We start from the raw sequence: 17,319 nt of genomic DNA, 5'->3' as shown, positions 1-17,319 counted from the left end.
AACCAGAGAGTTATGTGACACAAAATAGTTAATAAATAACATTTCCCACATGTCTACTTTACATCAGCACAATTTTGGAAACAAAATTTTTTTTTGCTAGGAAGTTATAAGGGTTAAAATTTGGCCAGCGATATCTCATTTTTACAACGAAATTTACAAAACCATTTTTTTTAGGGACCACCTCACATTTGAAGTCAGTTTGAGGGGTCTATATGGCTGAAAATACCCAAAAGTGACACCATTCTAAAAACTGCACCCCTCAAGGTGCACAAAACCACATTCAAAAAGTTTATTAACCCTTCAGGTGCTTCACAGCAGCAGAAGCAACATGGAAGGAAAAAATGAACATTTAACTTTTTAGTCACAAAAATGATCTTTTAGCAACAATTTTTTTATTTTCCCAATGGTAAAAGGAGAAACTGAACCACGTAAGTTGTTGTCCAATTTGTCCTGAGTACGCTGATACCTCATATGTGGGGGTAAACCACTGTTTGGGCGCACGGCAGGGCTTGGAAAGGAAGGAGTGCCATTTGACTTTTTGAATGAAAAATTGGCTCCACTCTTTAGCGGACACCATGTCAAGTTTGGAGAGCCCCTGTGTGCCTAAAAATTGGAGCTCCCCCACAAGTGACCCCATTTTGGAAACTGGACCCCCCAAGGAACTTACCTAGATGCCTAGTGAGCACTTTAAACCCTTCACAAATTGATCCGTAAATATGAAAAAGTACTTTTTTTTCACAAAAAATTTCTTTTTGCCTCAATTTTTTCATTTTCACATGGGCAATAGGATAAAATGGATCCTAAAATTTGTTGGGCAATTTCTCCCGAGTACGCAGATACCTCATATGTGGGGGTAAACCACTGTTTGGGCACACGGCAGGGCTCGGAAGGGAAGGCGCGCCTTTTGACTTTTTGAATGGAAAATTAGCTCCAATTGTTAGCGGACACCATGTCGCGTTTGGAGAGCCCCTGTGTGCCTAAGTGTTGGAGCTCCCCCACAAGTGACCCCATTTTGGAAACTAGACCCACCAAGGAACTTATCTAGATGCATACTGAGCACTTTAAACCCCCAGGTGCTTCACAGAAGTTTATAACGCAGAGCCATGAAAATAAAAAATAATTTTTCTGTCCTCAAAAATGATTTTTTAGCCTGGAATTTCCTATTTTGCCAAGGGTAATAGGAGAAATTGGACCACAAATGTTGTTGTCCAGTTTGTCCTGAGTACACAGATACCCCATATGTGGGGGTAGACCACTGTTTGGGCGCACGGCAGGGCTCGGAAGGGAAGGCACTCCATTTGGCTTTTAAAATGGAAAATTAGCTCCAATCATTAGCGGACACCATGTCGCGTTTGGAGAGCCCCTGTGTGCATAAACATTAGAGATCCCCCACAAATGACCCCATTTTGGAAACTAGACCCCCAAAGGAACTAATCTAGATGTGTGGTGAGTAGTGTTGAGCATTCCGATACCGCAAGTATCGGGTATCGGCCGATACTTGCGGTATCAGAATTCCGATACCGAGATCCGATACTTTTGTGGTATCGGGTATCGGTATCGGATCCATAGTGATGTGTAAAATAAAGAATTAAAATAAAAAATATTGATATATTCACCTCTCCGGCGGCCCCTGGACATCACCGCGGGTAACCGGCAGGCTTCTTTGTTTAAAATGAGCGCGTTTAGGACCTGAGGAATGACGTCGCGGCTTCTGATTGGTCGCGTGCCGCCCATGTGACCGCCACGCGACCAATCAGAAGCCGCAACGTCATTCCTCAGGTCCTAAATTCCTAGAATGAGGAGTTTAGTGCCTGAGAATGACGTCGCGGCTTCTGATTGGTCACGTGCCGCCCATGTGACCGCCACGCAACCAATCAGAAGCCGCGACGTCATTCTCAGGCACTAAACTCCTCATTCTAGGAATTTAGGACCTGAGGAATGACGTCGCGGCTTCTGATTGGTCGCGTGGCAGTCACATGGGCGGCACGTGACCAATCAGAAGCCGCGACGTCATTCTCAGGCACTAAACTCCTCATTCTAGGAATTTAGGACCTGAGGAATGATGTCGCGGCTTCTGATAGGTCGTGTGGCGGTCACATGGGCGGCACGCGACCAATCAGAAGCCGCGACGTCATTCCTCAGGTCCTAAACGCGCTCATTTTAAACAAAGAAGCCTGCCGGTTACCCGCGGTGATGTCCAGGGGCCGCCGGAGAGGTGAATATATCAATATTTTTTATTTTAATTCTTTACTTTACACATTAATATGGATCCCAGGGCCTGAAGGAGAGTTTCCTCTCCTTCAGACCCTGGGAACCATCAGGATACCTTCCGATACTTGGTGTCCCATTGACTTGTATTGGTATTGGATATCGGTATCGGCGATATCCGATACTTTTCGGGTATCGGCCGATACTATCCGATACCGATACTTTCAAGTATCGGACGGTATCGCTCAACACTAGTGGTGAGCACTTTGAACCCTCAAGTGCTTCACAGAAGTTTATAACGCAGAGCCATGAAAATAAAAAAAATAAAAAATTTATTTTTCCAAGGGTAACAGGAGAAATTTGACCCCAAAAGTTGTTGTTCAGTTTCTCCTGAGTATGCTGATACCCCATATGTGGGGGTAAACCACTGTTTGGGCACATGCCGGGGCTCGGAAGTGAAGTAGTGACGTTTTGAAATGCAGACTTTGATGGAATGCTCTGCGGGCGTCACGTTGCGTTTGCAGAGCCCCTGATGTGGCTAAACAGTAGAAACCCCCCCACAAGTGACCCCATTTTGGAAACTAGACCCCGAAAGGAACTTATCTAGATGTGAGGTGAGCACTTTGAACCCCCAAGTGCTTCACAGAAGTTTATAACGCAGAGCCGTGAAAATAATAAATACGTTTTCTTTCCTCAAAAATAGTTTTTTAGCCCAGAATTTTTTATTTTCCCAAGGGTTACAGGAGAAATTAGACCCCAATAGTTGTTGTCCAGTTTCTCCTGAGTACACTGAAACCCAATTTGTGGGGGTAAACCACTGTTTGGGCACACGTCGGGGCTCAGAAGGGAAGTAGTGTCTTTTGAAATGCAGACTTTGATGGAATGGTCTGAGGACGTCACGTTGCATTTGCAGAGCCCCTGGTGTACCTAAAGAGTAGAAACCCCCCACAAGTGACCCCATTTTGTAAACTAGACCCCCCAAGGAACTTATCTAGATATGTGGTGAGCACTTTGAACCCCCAAGTGCTTCACAGACGTTTACAACGCAGAGCCGTGAAAATAAAAAATCATTTTTCTTTCCTCAAAAATGATGTTTTAGCAAGCAATTTTTTATTTTCTCAAGGGTAACAGGAGAAATTGGACCCCAAAAATTGTTGTGCAGTTTGTCCTGAGTATGCTGGTACCCCATATGTGGGGGTAAACCACTGTTTACACATCGGGGCTCGGAAGTGAGGGAGCACCATTTGAATTTTTGAATACAAAATTGGCTGGAATCAATGGTGGCGCCAGGTTGCGTTTGGAGACCCCTTGATGTGCCTAAACAGTGGAAACCCCTCAATTCTACCTCCAACACTAACCCCAACACACCCCTAACCCTAATCCCAACTGTAGCTATAACCCTAACCACAACCCTAACCCCAACACACCCCTAACCACAACCCTAACCCCAACACACCCCTAACCCTAACCACAACCCTAATTCCAACCCAACCCTAACCCTAAGGCTATGTGCCCACGTTGCGGATTCATGTGAGATTTTTCAGCACCATTTTTGAAAAATCGGCGGGTAAAAGGCACTGCGTTTTACCTGCGGATTTACCGCGGATTGCCAGTGTTTTTTGTGCGGATTTCACCTGCGGATTCCTATTGAGGAACAGGTGTAAAATGCTGCGGAATCCGCACAAAGAATTGACATGCTGCGGAAAATACAACGCAGTGTTTCCTCGTGGTATTTTCCGCACCATGGGCACCGCACCATTTGGTGTTCCATATGTTTACATGGTACTGTAAACCTGATGGAACACTGCTGCGGATCCGCAGCCAAATCCGCACCATGTGCACATAGCCTAATTCTAAAGGTATGTGCACACGCTGCGGGAAACGCTGCGGATCCGCAGTAGTTTCCCATGAGTTTACAGTTCAATGTAAACCTATGGGAAACAAAAATTGCTGTACACATGCTGCAGAAAAACTGCACGGAAACGCAGCGGTTTACATTCCGCAGCATGTCACTTTCTGCAGATTCCGCAGCGGTTTTACAACTGCTCCAATAGAAAATCACAGTTGTAAAACCGCAGTGAAATGCGCAGAAAAACCGCGGTAAATCCGCGATAAATCCACAGCGGTTTAGCACTGCGGATTTATCAAATCCGCTGCGGAAAAATCCACAGAGGACCAGAATACGTGTGCACATACCGTACCCTGACCCTAACCCTAGTTCTAACTCCAACCTTAGTGGGAAAAAAAAATTCTTTATTTTATTATTGTCCCTACCTATGGGGGTGACAAAGGGGGGGGGGGGTCATTTACTGTTTTTTTTTTATTTTGATCACTGTGAGGTTTTATCACAGTGATCAAAATTCACATTGGAACGAATCTGCCGGCCGGCAGATTAGGCGGGCGCACTGCGCATGCGCCCGCCATTTTGGAAGATGGCGGCGCCCAGGAAAGAAGACGGACGGACCCTGGGAGGCTCGGTAAGTATGATGGCATGGGGGGGAGCATCGGAGCATGGGGGGGTGGATCGGAGCATGGGGGGTGGATTGGACTACGGGGGGATGGATTGGACTACGGGGGGTGGATTGGAGCGCGGGGGGGTGGATCGGAGTGCCGGGGGTGGATCGGAGTGCAGGGGGGTTGGATTGGAGCACGGGGGGTGGGATTGGAGCACGGGGAGAGCGGACAGGAGGACGGGGGAGTGGAGCACAGGACGGAGGGGAGCAGACCACAGATTGGAGGGCTGGGGGGGCGATCGGTGGGGTGGGGTGGGTGAACATCAGTGTTTCCAGCCATGGCCGATGATATTGCAGCATCGGCCATGGCTGGATTGTAATATATCACCAGTTTTTTAGGTGAAATATTACAAATCGCTCTGATTGGCAGTTTCACTTTCAACAGCCAATCAGAGCGATCGTAGCCACGGGGGGCTGAAGCCACCCCCCCCTGGGCTAAAGTACAACTCCTCCTGTCCCTGCAGGCCGGGTGAAATTACAGTTAACCCTTTCACCCGGTCTGCAGGAGCCCAATCCGGCCATGACGCATATGCTGCATCACAGGTCGGAATGGCACAGGTTTTCATGACGCATACGGTGCGTCAAAGGTCGGGAAGGGGTTAATATGTTGCCAATTGAGCTAGTGCATCAAGAGTTAAATGATTAGAGGATGAAACTCTTGATATCTATGCAAATAGGGCGCTGGTGACATATATTCACACAGAGCGCCAGTTTCATTGAGATTTAAATTTAAAAAACTGACCGTCACATCCAAACATAGACTAAGTGTGAACAGGTGCTGAACCTAGAGACACCAACTCGTATACAGTCAAATAAATAAGGCAGCACACTGCGGCACTAAAACATGTAAACATGAAACATGAAAATTGAACTGCATTACTGCACTAGAAATATGAAAAAATCAGAGCGCTTAGCACATAAATTGGCCAATTCATGTGTACCTGGTAGCCACATTAGGGCATCTCTCGTATACCAGGTCCTACACTTTCCTTTCCTCTCTGAGAATAAACGTCTTCATCTGAATGGGTACCTGTGAAACCTCTTCTTAGACTAAATTTATCTCTCTGTGGAGGGGTAATGGACCTGCTGCGATTAACCCCTTAAGCCCCGAGGGTGGTTTGCACCTTAATGACCGGGCCAATTTTTACAGTTCTGACCACTGTCCATTTATGAGGTTATAACTCTGGAACGATTCAACGGATCTTGGTGATTCTGACATTGTTTTCTCGTGATATATTGTACTTCATGACAGTGGTAAAAATTATTCGATATAACTTGCGTTTATTTGAGAAAAAATGGAAATTTGGCAAAAATTTTGAAAATTTAGCAATTTTCCAACTTTGAATTTTTATGCCCTTAAATCACAGAGATATGTCATGCAAAATAGTTAATAAATAACATTTCCCACATGTCTACTTTACATCAGCACAATTTTGGAACCAAATTTTTTTTTGTTAGGGAGTTATAAGGGTTAAAAGTTGGCCAGCAATTTCTCATTTTTACAACACCATATTTTTTTTAGGGACCACATCTCATTTGAAGTCATTTTGAGGGGTCTATATGATAGAAAATACCCAAGTGTGACACCATTCTAAAAACTGCACCCCTCAAGGTGCTCAAAACCACATTTAAGAAGTTTATTAACCCTTCAGGAGTTTTACAGGAATTTTTGGAATGTTTAAATAAAAATGAACATTTAACTTTTTTTCACACAAAATTTATTTCAGCTCCAATTTGTTTTATTTTACCAAGGGTAGCAGGAGAAAATGGACCACCAAAGTTGTTGAACAATTTGTCCTGAGTACGCTGATACCCCATATGTGGGGGTAAACCACTGTTTGGGCGCATGGCAGATCTCGGAAGGAAAGGAGCACCATTTGACTTTTCAATGCAAAATTGACTGGAATTGAGATGGGATGCCATGTTGCGTTTGGAGAGCCCCTGATGTGCCTAAATATTGAAACCCCCCACAAGTGACATGATTTTGGAAAGTAGAAGGCTTAAGGAACTTATCTAGATGTGTGGTGAGCACTTTGACCCACCGAGTGCTTCATAGAAGTTTATAATGCAGAGCCGTAAAAATAAAAAATCATATTTTTTCACAAAAATGATCTTTTTGCCCCCAATTTTTTATATTCCCAAGGGTAAGAGAAGAAATTAGACCACAAAAGTTGTTGTGCAATTTGTCCTGAGTACGCTGATACCCCATATGTGGGTGTAAACCATTGTTTGGGTGCATGGCAGAGCTCGGAAGGGAAGGAACGCCATTTGACTTTTCAATGCAAAATTGACTGGAATTGAGATGGGATGCCATGTTGCATTTGGAGAGCCCCTGATGTGCCTAAACATTGAAACGACCCACAAGTGACAACATTTTGGAAAGTAGACCCCTTAAGGAACTTATCTAGATGTGTGGTGAGCACTTTGACCCAACAAGTGCTTCACAGAAGTTTATAGTGCAGAGCCGTAAAAATAAAAAATCATATTTTTTCACAAAAATGAACTTTTCGCCCCCAATTTTTTATTTTCCCAAGGGTAAGAGAAGAAATTAGACCACAAAAGTTGTTGTGCAATTTGTCCTGAGTACGCTGATACCCCAAATGTGGGTGTAAACCATTGTTTGGGCGCATGGCAGAGCTTGGAAGGGAAGGAGCGCCATTTGACTTTTCAATGCAAAATTGACTGGAATTAAGATGGGACGCCATGTTGCCTTTGGAGAGCCCCTGATGTGCCTAAACATTAACCCCCCCACAAGTGACACCATTTTGGAAAGTGGACCCCCTAAGGAACTTATCTAGATGTGTTTTGAGAGCATTGAACCCCCAAGTGTTTCACTACAGTTTATAACGCAGAGCCGTGAAAATAAACATTCTTTTTTTTTTCACAAAAATGATTTTTTAGCACCCAGTTTTGTATTTTCACAAGGGTAACAGGATAAATTGGACCCCAAAAGTTGTTGTCCAATTTGTCCTGAGTATGCTGATACCCCATACGTGGGGGGGAACCACTGTTTGGGCGCATGGCAGAACTCGGAAGGGAAGGAGCGCCATTTGGAAAGCAGACTTAGATGGATTGGTCTGCAGGCGTCACATTGCATTTGCAGAGCCCCTGATGTACCCAAACAGTAGAAACCCCGCACAAGTGACCCCATTTTGGAAACTAGACCTCCCAAGGAACTTATCTAGATGTGTTGTGAGAACTTTGAACCCCCAAGTGTTTCACTGCAGTTTACAACGCAGAGCCGTGAAAATAAAAAAATCTTATTTTTCCCACAAAAATGATTTTTAGCCCCCCAAATTTTTATTTTCCCAAGGATAACAAGAGAACTTGGACCTCAAAAGTTGTTGTCCAATTTGTCCCAAGTATGCTGATACCCCATATGTTGGGGTAAACCCCTGTTTGGGCGCACCGGAGAGCTCGGAAGGGAAGGAGCACTATTTTACTTTTTCAATGCAGAATTGGCTGGAATTGATATCGGACGCCATGTCGTGTTTGGAGAGCCCCTGATGTGCCTGAACAGTGGAAACTCCCCAATTCTACCTGAAACCCTAATCCAACAACACCCCTAACCCTAATCCCAACAGTAACCCTAACCACACCCCTAACCCTGACACACCCCTAATTCTAATCCCAACCCTAATCCCAAACGTAAATGTAATCCAAACCCTAACCCTAACTTTAGCCCCAACCCTAACCCTAACTTTAGCCCCAACCCTAATCCTAACTTTATCTCCAACCCTAGCCCCAACCCTAACCCTAGCCCTAGCCCCAACCCTGGCCCTAACCCTAACCCTAGTCCTAACCCTAGCCCTAACCCTAGCACTAGCCCCAACCCTAGCCCCAACCCTAACCCTAGCCGTAACCCTAGCCCTAACCATAGCCCTAACCCTAGCCCTAACCCTAGCCCTAACCCTTACCCTAGCCCTAATGGGAAAATGGAAATAAATACATTTTTTTAATTTTATTATTTTTCCCTAACTAAGGGGGTGATGAAGGGGGGTTCGATTTACTTTTATAGCATTTTTTTATATAGGATTTTTATGATTGGCAGCTGTCACACACTAAAAGACGCTTTTTTAGAGCAAAAAGTTTTTGCATCTCCACATTTTGAGACCTATAATTTTTCCATATTTTGGTCCACAGAGTCATGTGAGGTCTTGTTTTTTGCGGGACGAGTTGACGTTTTTATTTGTAACATTTTCGGACATGTGACAGTTTTTGATCACTTTTTATTCTGATTTTTGTGAGGCAGAATGACCAAAAACCAGCTATTCATGAATTTCTTTAGGGGGAGGCGTTTATACCGTTCCGCGTTTGGTAAAATTGATAAAGCAGTTTTATTCGTCGGGTCAGTTCAATTACAACGACACCTCATTTATATAATTTTTTTATGTTTTGGCGCTTTTATACGATAAAAGCTATTTTATAGAAAAAATAATTATTTTGGCATCGCTTTATTCTGCGGACTATAACTTTTTTATTTTTTTGCTTATGATGCTGAGTGGCAGCTCGTTTTATGCGGGACAAGATGACGTTTTCAGCGGTAACATGGTTATTTATATCTGTCTTTTTGATCGCGTGTTATTCCACTTTTTGTTTGGCGGTATGATAATAAAGCATTGTTTTTTGGCTCGTTTTTTTTTTTTTCCTTACGGTGTTCACTGAAGGGGTTAACTAATGGGACAGTTTTATAGGTTGGGTCGTTACGGATGCGGCGATACTAAATATGTGTACTTTTATTGTTTGTTTGTTTTTTTTTTTAGATAAAGAAATGTATTTATGGGAATAATATTTTTATTATTTATTTAGGAATTTTTTTTTTTTTTTTACACATGTGGAAATTTTTTTTTTAACTTTTTTACTTTGTCCCAGGGTGGGACATCACAGATCGCCGATCTGACAGTTTGCATAGCACTCTGTTAGATCGGCAATCTCATTCACATTGCTGCAGGCTTAGCCTGGCTTACCAACGCCTGCAGTTGACCCGGAAGTACTCCCTGCAGGACCCGGATGCAGCCCCGCAGCCATTTTGGATCCGGGGACTGCAGGGAGAAGACGCTCGGTACAAGGTGAATACATCACCTTGTACCGATCGTCTCAGGGAAGCCCGCAGGGAGCCCCCTCCCTGCGCGATGCTTCCCTATACCGCCGGTACACTGCGATCATGTTTGATCGCAGTGTGCCGGGAGCGGTCCATGACTGCTCCTGGCACATAGTGCCGGATGTCAGCTGCGATAGTCAGCTGACACCCGGCCGCGCTCCCCCCGTGAGCGCGGCCGATCGCTATGACGTACTATCCCGTCGGTGAGAATTAAGGCCCACCCCACCTCGACGGGATAGTACGTCATATGGGATTAAGGGGTTAAAACACCTGTGGCTAAGAGGCGGAGTGCTCAGTCAGAAGGCTAATGAATACTAATTTCATAAAACTGACCGTCACATCCAAACATAGACTAAGTGTGAACAGGTGCTGAACTTAGAGTCACCAACTCGTATACAGTCAAATAAATAAGGCAGCGCACTGCGGCGCTAAAACATGCAAACATGAAACATGAAAATTGAACTGCATTACTGCACTAGAAATATGAAAAAATCAGAGCGTTTAACACATAAATTGGCCAATTCATGTGTACCTGGTAGCCACATTAGGGCATCTCTCATATGGGGTTCCCCTTTTGAAAAAGCTGTACCGCGAAATGCACTTCAGGTGCTTCCGGGTGAGGTGGAGTTACTCCCCTAATAACCTAACGGGTAAGCATGCATCATTGAAAGTACTTTGGGGTTTATTGGGCTAACCATATTTATGTATTGTGACATTTACCTTTGGAGGCCTGTGGGATTATTTATTAGTCTGTATACTTGATGCTTGCATCCCGGGGATGAATTTGGTTGCCCTCCCCTAACCTGGTGTACCATCATGTTTCCTCTGTTTTTTCTCCTGGTTTCTATACATTGTATACAGCATGTATATTTGAGCATTTTTTATGTGTATTGTCATTAAATAAATTCTGCATTATATATTTCCTAATATGTTGTTTGGGACATTGAGCTCCATTTTTTCTTGGTTATATACTTTTGGAGTTGTTTGCTTGACCTGACACCTTTGGGGTGTTTTGGAGGAGCATTTTATGCGTGCTCCTGGCCGCTCTGTATGCTGGTGCTTTATGATTGTGCTAATAAGTATTTATCTATGTATAGCTGAATGTAAGATTTTTTTATTAGTTTGAAAATTAGATTGAATTGACAGAGAATTACTGTATGTAAAAGCTGATGTTAACAAACACGTAATGCTATGATTCATAGTGCCTTAGATAAATCTAGTGTACTTTTACATGATTTACTGGAGAAAGGTTTTGTTCCCTCCAGAGATGACTTAGGGATAATATTAAATGTCTCTACACTCAATCCTCTCCAGTTTCATAAATTGTCACTTCTCTTTAAAACGATTGCCATGGATCCAGACGTAACTAGACAGCTAACAAAATTTGAAACCTTAATGGCTTTGACCAAGCCCCAGAAGAAAGTTGTTGCAACTTTGTACAAACAAATATTATCCCTCAACTTATCCAGTAAACTTCCTTTTCTGATCAAGTGGGAGGTAGATCTCAACAGATCTTTCTCATCCTTGGAAATTGACCATATCCTTCTCGCACCTACACTTTCTTCTAAGTGTATTCGAGTACTAGAAAGTGTCTATAAAATTCTCTCGAGATGGCACTTCACATGACAAATTGGCACAGTTTTGACAAAGATTACAGCCACAACTGTTGGAGGTGCCTTTCTGAGGTTGGCACCTTTTAACATATGTGATGGATTTGCCCCAAAATGGTGCCATATTGGCTAGAGGTGACTCGCATCATAAATCAAATCCTTAAAACACATTTGACTGCATCTCCAGAAATTTGCCTCTTGCATCTTTTCCCAGCGCAAATCCCAAAAGATAAGCTAACCCTCCTCAGACACCTTCTTACCGCAGCTAGAAATCTGATTCTCACCTTGTGGAAATCTGAATCCCCCCATTATCCATCACTGGATAACAAAAGTTCAACAGATCTACAGACTGGCAGAGCTCTCAAGTGGGTGCATAGAAAACACTTGAGCTTCATAGACACATGGTCACCCCGCCGTGATATGCAAGCCTCCCTTTCAGCTCGACTCTCTGCAACGGTCTAATGTCTGGATCAGAAACTCCATGATTTCCTACACCTTCAGTTTACCTTCCATATTATGATCCGCTTTGGCGGACCACCTTCCTGTTTTAATGCTTGTCAGATTTCCCCTTCCACCCCCCTTCTTCCATCCCTCCTCTCCAATGTTCTATGTTTTCTGTTCCAACTCTCCTTTTCCTTTCTTCCTCAAACATAATATGCTGACTACTGTCTGATTTAGACTTATCTTGTTTGGGTTCTTATCCTCTCTTATCAGGTTATGCTTTGCATTGTTATTTCCATGTTTTGATATCCCAATTATTTTATGTCTTAACCTTTATCATCATATTTCTACATGGATATTTTGTGTTCTATCTGTGTTAAAACTCTTAATAAAAAAAGTTTAAAAGAAAAAAAAAAAGCTGATGTTATAAATACATTGCATACGGATTGCAAACACATGTCATGCGATTGCTAGGTGAGGAAAAAAATGCACATTTGCATAGCATTCACACGACATATGGATGCTAGGTGAGAAAAAACACATGTCACTCACCTGTTATGCTCCCACTTTTCTGTCTGAGAATCCAAGCTACTTTATAGTTACCTAAAGCTATGTTCACATTTGCGTTCTGCCGGGCTGCGTCAGGCGCAGCCACGGCGACGCATGCGCCATGCGCCCCTATATTTAACATGGGGGGCGCATGGACATGCGTTGTGCTGCGTTTTGCGATGCATTCGTTTTCTTTGCCGCAAGCGTGGGGCGCAGAAAACGCAGCATGTTGCATTTTTTTTGCGTCCAAATTTCGGCAAAAAATGATGAATGCTTTGCAAAACGTTGCGTTTTAGCGTGCGTTTTGTTGTGTTTTTGTTTGCGTTGTGCGTTGCGTCTCCGACGCAACATCGCACAACGCAAATGTGAACGTAGCCTTATATACGCAGATGTGAGCGAACCCTAAACAATCATGGTACACAATAACGACAAAAACAATAAGGGTTACGAGAAGATATTAACATCCAATATGTTGATAAAAGAAAATAAATGTAAAATAAAAGCATATATGCATGAAAGAAAGGTGCTGAAGAAAACAGGAAATAATTATACTGTGTGTAAAGAGCAAAAAGTCCTGGAGAAATGTGCAAACAAGTAAATTGACAAATGTCAAAAGATAAATATGTGAATAATATGAATAGTACGTAAGTATATTCAGCTCAGAATTATAAAGAAAAAAAGCTTATAGGCTGATTGAAAGACGTCCTCAGGTAACCGCTGCAGAAGAGGAAAAAATATCTGATAGAAACCAGTAAACGAAAGATCTTCATTGATACCATGCAGAGTAACAGCTTGGAGTGCAGAAATCCATCTGGATTCTGTCTGATTATCCTTGAAACGTTGATGGCCGGTAAGAAGTGTAGAGCGGTCACTGTACAGACTTACATGATTACGAGAGGACTGCATGGGACCTTACATCTCGTTTCAAAGTTGTGCTTATCCACATCTTATTATTTCTGCTCTGTACAGTGACCATTCTACACTTTTTTCTGGCCAACAACTTTCCAAGGATAATCAGAATGAATCCAGATGGATTTTTGAACTCCGGATGGTATTGTTACTCCACATGGTATCAATGAAGGTATATTTTTACTGGTTTGTATCAGATATTTTTTCTTTTTCTGCAGCCATTACCTGATGACTTCTTTCAATCAGTCTACAACCTTTTTATTCATAATTTGGAGCTTAACACACTTAGGTGCTATTCATATTACACATTTCGTTGTCCTTTGAGCCGTTCTTTGTCATTTTACATGTTTACACATCTCTCCAGGACGTTGCACATTTCACATGGCATTGTCCTTTTCTTTTTTTTTTTCCCTTCCGCTCTTTCATGCATATATGCTTGTTATAATAAGTCCAATTTTTCAATATATTGGATATTAATCACATGTGTATGTTTGTCATATTTAAGGCTTTTTACCTCATATACTTGTATATTGAGTTCAGGTCATGTCACGACTTTTATTGTGGTTGCCGTTATTGTGTAATATGATGGTTTATTCTGTGTGTTCTCTGGGCACTTCATAAAATATATTAGAACTCAGTGCATTTATATTTTATGGTTTCAGTACTAATTTTTATGTATTTCTACTTGCAATGATATATTGTAACAAACTATCAGGAATGGAGACATTTTGGGGCTGTTGATTTATTTCTTATGCTTCTGGGTTTGTACTGGTGTACAGTCATGGCCAAAAGTTTTGAGAATGACACCAAAATTATATTTTCACATGATCTGCTGCCCTCTGGTTTTTATTAGTGTTTGTCTGATGTTTATATCACATACAGAAATATAATTGCAATCATATTATGAGTACCAATAGGTTATATTGACAGTAAGAATGAGTTAATGCAGCAAGTCAATATTTGCAGTGTTGACCCTTATTCTTCAAGACCTCTGCAATTCTCCCTGGCATGTTATCAATCAACTTCTGGACCAAATCCTGATTGATAGCAGTCCATTCTTGCATAATCAATGCTTGCATTTTGCCAGAATTTGTTGGTTTTTGTTTGTCCACCCGTCTCTTGATGATTGACCACAAGTTCTCAATGGGATTAAGATCTGGGGAGTTTCCAGGCCATGGACCCAAAATCTCTATGTTTTGTTCCATGAGCCATTTAGTTATCCCCTTTGCTTTATGGCAAGGTGCTCCATCATGCTGGAAAAGGCATTGTTGGGCGCCAAACTGCTCTTGGACGGTTGGGAGAAGTTGCTCTTGGAGGACATTCTGGTACCATTCTTTATTCATGGCTGTGTTTTTAGGCAAGACTGTGAGTGAGCCGATTCCCTTGGCTGAGAAGCAACCCTACACATGAATGGTTTCAGGATGCTTTACATTTGGCATGAGACAAGACTGGTGGTATCGCTCACCTCTTCTTCTCTGAATTAGCTGTTTTCCAGATGTCCCAAACAATCGAAAATGGGATTCATCAGAGAAAATGACTTTGCCCCAGTCCTCAGCAGTCCACTCACTTTTGCAGAATATCAGTCGGTCCCTGATGTTTTTTCTGGGGAGAAGTGGCTTCTTTGCTGCCTTCCTTGAAACCAGGCCTTGCTCAAAGAGTCTCCACCTCACAGTGCGTGCAGAAGCACTCACACCAGCCTGCTGCCATTCCTGAGCAAGCTCGGCACTGCTGGTAGTCCGATCCCGCAGCTGAAACAGTTTTAAGATACGGTCCTGGCGCTTGCTGGTCTTGCTTCGGCGCCCTGGAGCCTTTTTGACAACAATGGGAGCTCTCTCCTTGGAGTTCTTGATGATGCGATAGATTGTTGACTGAGGTGCAATCTTTGTAGCTGCGATACTCTTCCCTGTTAGGCCATTTTTGTGCAGTGCAATGATGGCTGCACATGTTTGTTTTGAGATACCCATGGTTAACTGAAGAGAAACAATGATACCAAGCACCAGCCTCCTTTTAAAGTGTCCAGTGATGTCATTCTTACTTAATCATGACTGATTGATCGCCAGCCCTGTCCTCATCAACACCCACACCTGTGTTAATTGATCTATCACTAAAAGATGTTAGCTGCTCCTTTTAAGGCAGGACTGCAATGATGTTGAAATGTGTTTTGGGGGTTAAAGTTCATTTTCTGGGCAAATATTGACTTTGCAAGTACAGTAATTGCTGTTAAGCTGATCACTCTGACATTCAGGAGTATATGCAAATTGCCATTAGAAAAAATGAAGCAGTAGACTTTGGAAAAATTAATATTTGTCTCATTCTCAAAACTTTTGGCCATGACTGTATGCTGGTTTATACTGGTGTACTGTGACAAACTTTTAAGGCCAGGAAAGACAGTGTTTGGCTGCTGATCTGTTTTTTATTTGCACTGATATATTGCAACAAAAATCTTAAAACAGGATATTTGAGCTATTATGTTTATCACCTCCACCGACACACTGTAGGAAACTATCAGGACAGGCGAGACATTCGAACTCTGAAGATGTTCCTTGCCTGCACCGATACAGTATAACAAACCCTCGCAGGAGAGTGACTTGGACTGCCGTATTTTTCCCTATCTGCACTGATAAATTGAAACAAACTATCAAATCAGCAGAAAGTTTTGAGCTGCTAATTTTTTTTCTCTACCCTCACCGATACATTGCAACAAATCATCAGGACTGGAGACATCTTGGGGCTGTGTATTTTATCTGATTTTTAGGCAGGTTTCACACGTCCTGATATTTCCGGTACCGGTAAACACGGTACCGGAGATAGATATCCGTGTCAGTGTGTCTGTGTGATACATCCGTGTGACACACGTGTGGCAATTTTCTCGCACCTATGCATCCGTATGGAATCCGTATGACATCCGTATGTCATGCGTATGGCTTTACATTTCTCACTGCTTTTCTTCATAGAATTTAATGGCTCAATGGGCTAAAATGAGGAAAATGTATGCGTATTTCTGGCAAGTCAAACGGATGGTCCGTATGGTGTCCGATTTTTTTCTCGCACCCATAGACTAGCATTGGCGAGTCTTGGACGATATATGCATACAATCACAGCATGCTGCAGTTTCACTCTCACGCTGAATTCGCCCAAGGAAAAAAAAACGGTGATGGGAGCTGCACCATAGATTATCAGTGATCCGAGTGCTCTGCGATGTTTTCTCCCATAGCACTCGTCCATATTCTCTTCTAGTGTGACCCCTGCCTTAAACTAATAAAATGTCTGCTACTGTCTCAAGTGAAGAGAGAGATTTGGCCTGTTGAATTGTTTTTTATCTGCATTAATACATTGTAACAAAAATCTCAAAATAGGATATTTGGGCTGTTATGTTTATTACATGCACTGATACATTGAACCAAGCTATCAGGACAAGAGCTAGATTCGGACTACATTTTTGTTCCTAGCCTACATCAATATATTGTAACAAATATTTATCAGCATAAGAGACAGATTTTGACTGCTGATGAAGTCCTTATCTGCACTTATACATTGTAACAATTCTTCAGCAATTTATACTGCAGTCGTAGTATTTACTTGTGACTATAGCACTTGCTGCACTCAAAAGTTAACCCCACACATTATTTATTATTATTATTATTATACATTTTTATAGCGCCATTTATTCCATGGCGCTTTACATGTGAATACGGGGCAAATATAGACAAATACATTAAACATGAGCAGATAACAAGGCACACGAGTACATAAGGAGGGAGGACCCTGCCCGCGAGGGCTCACAGTCTGCAGGGGGTGCAGATAATAATAATTATTATTATTATTATTATTACTACTATTATTTATTATTATTATAGCGCCATTTATTCCATGGCGCTTTACAGGTAAGGAGAGGTATAAATAATAAAAGACAAGCGCAATAATCTTAGGGTATGTGCACATGCTGCGGATTACTCTGCGGATTTTTCAGGACTGATTTTGGTAAATC

The sequence above is a fragment of the Ranitomeya imitator genome, chromosome 6, assembly GCF_032444005.1.
Source record: "Ranitomeya imitator isolate aRanImi1 chromosome 6, aRanImi1.pri, whole genome shotgun sequence".
Taxonomy (NCBI): domain Eukaryota; kingdom Metazoa; phylum Chordata; class Amphibia; order Anura; family Dendrobatidae; genus Ranitomeya; species Ranitomeya imitator.
This window is presented reverse-complemented; position numbering follows the sequence as displayed.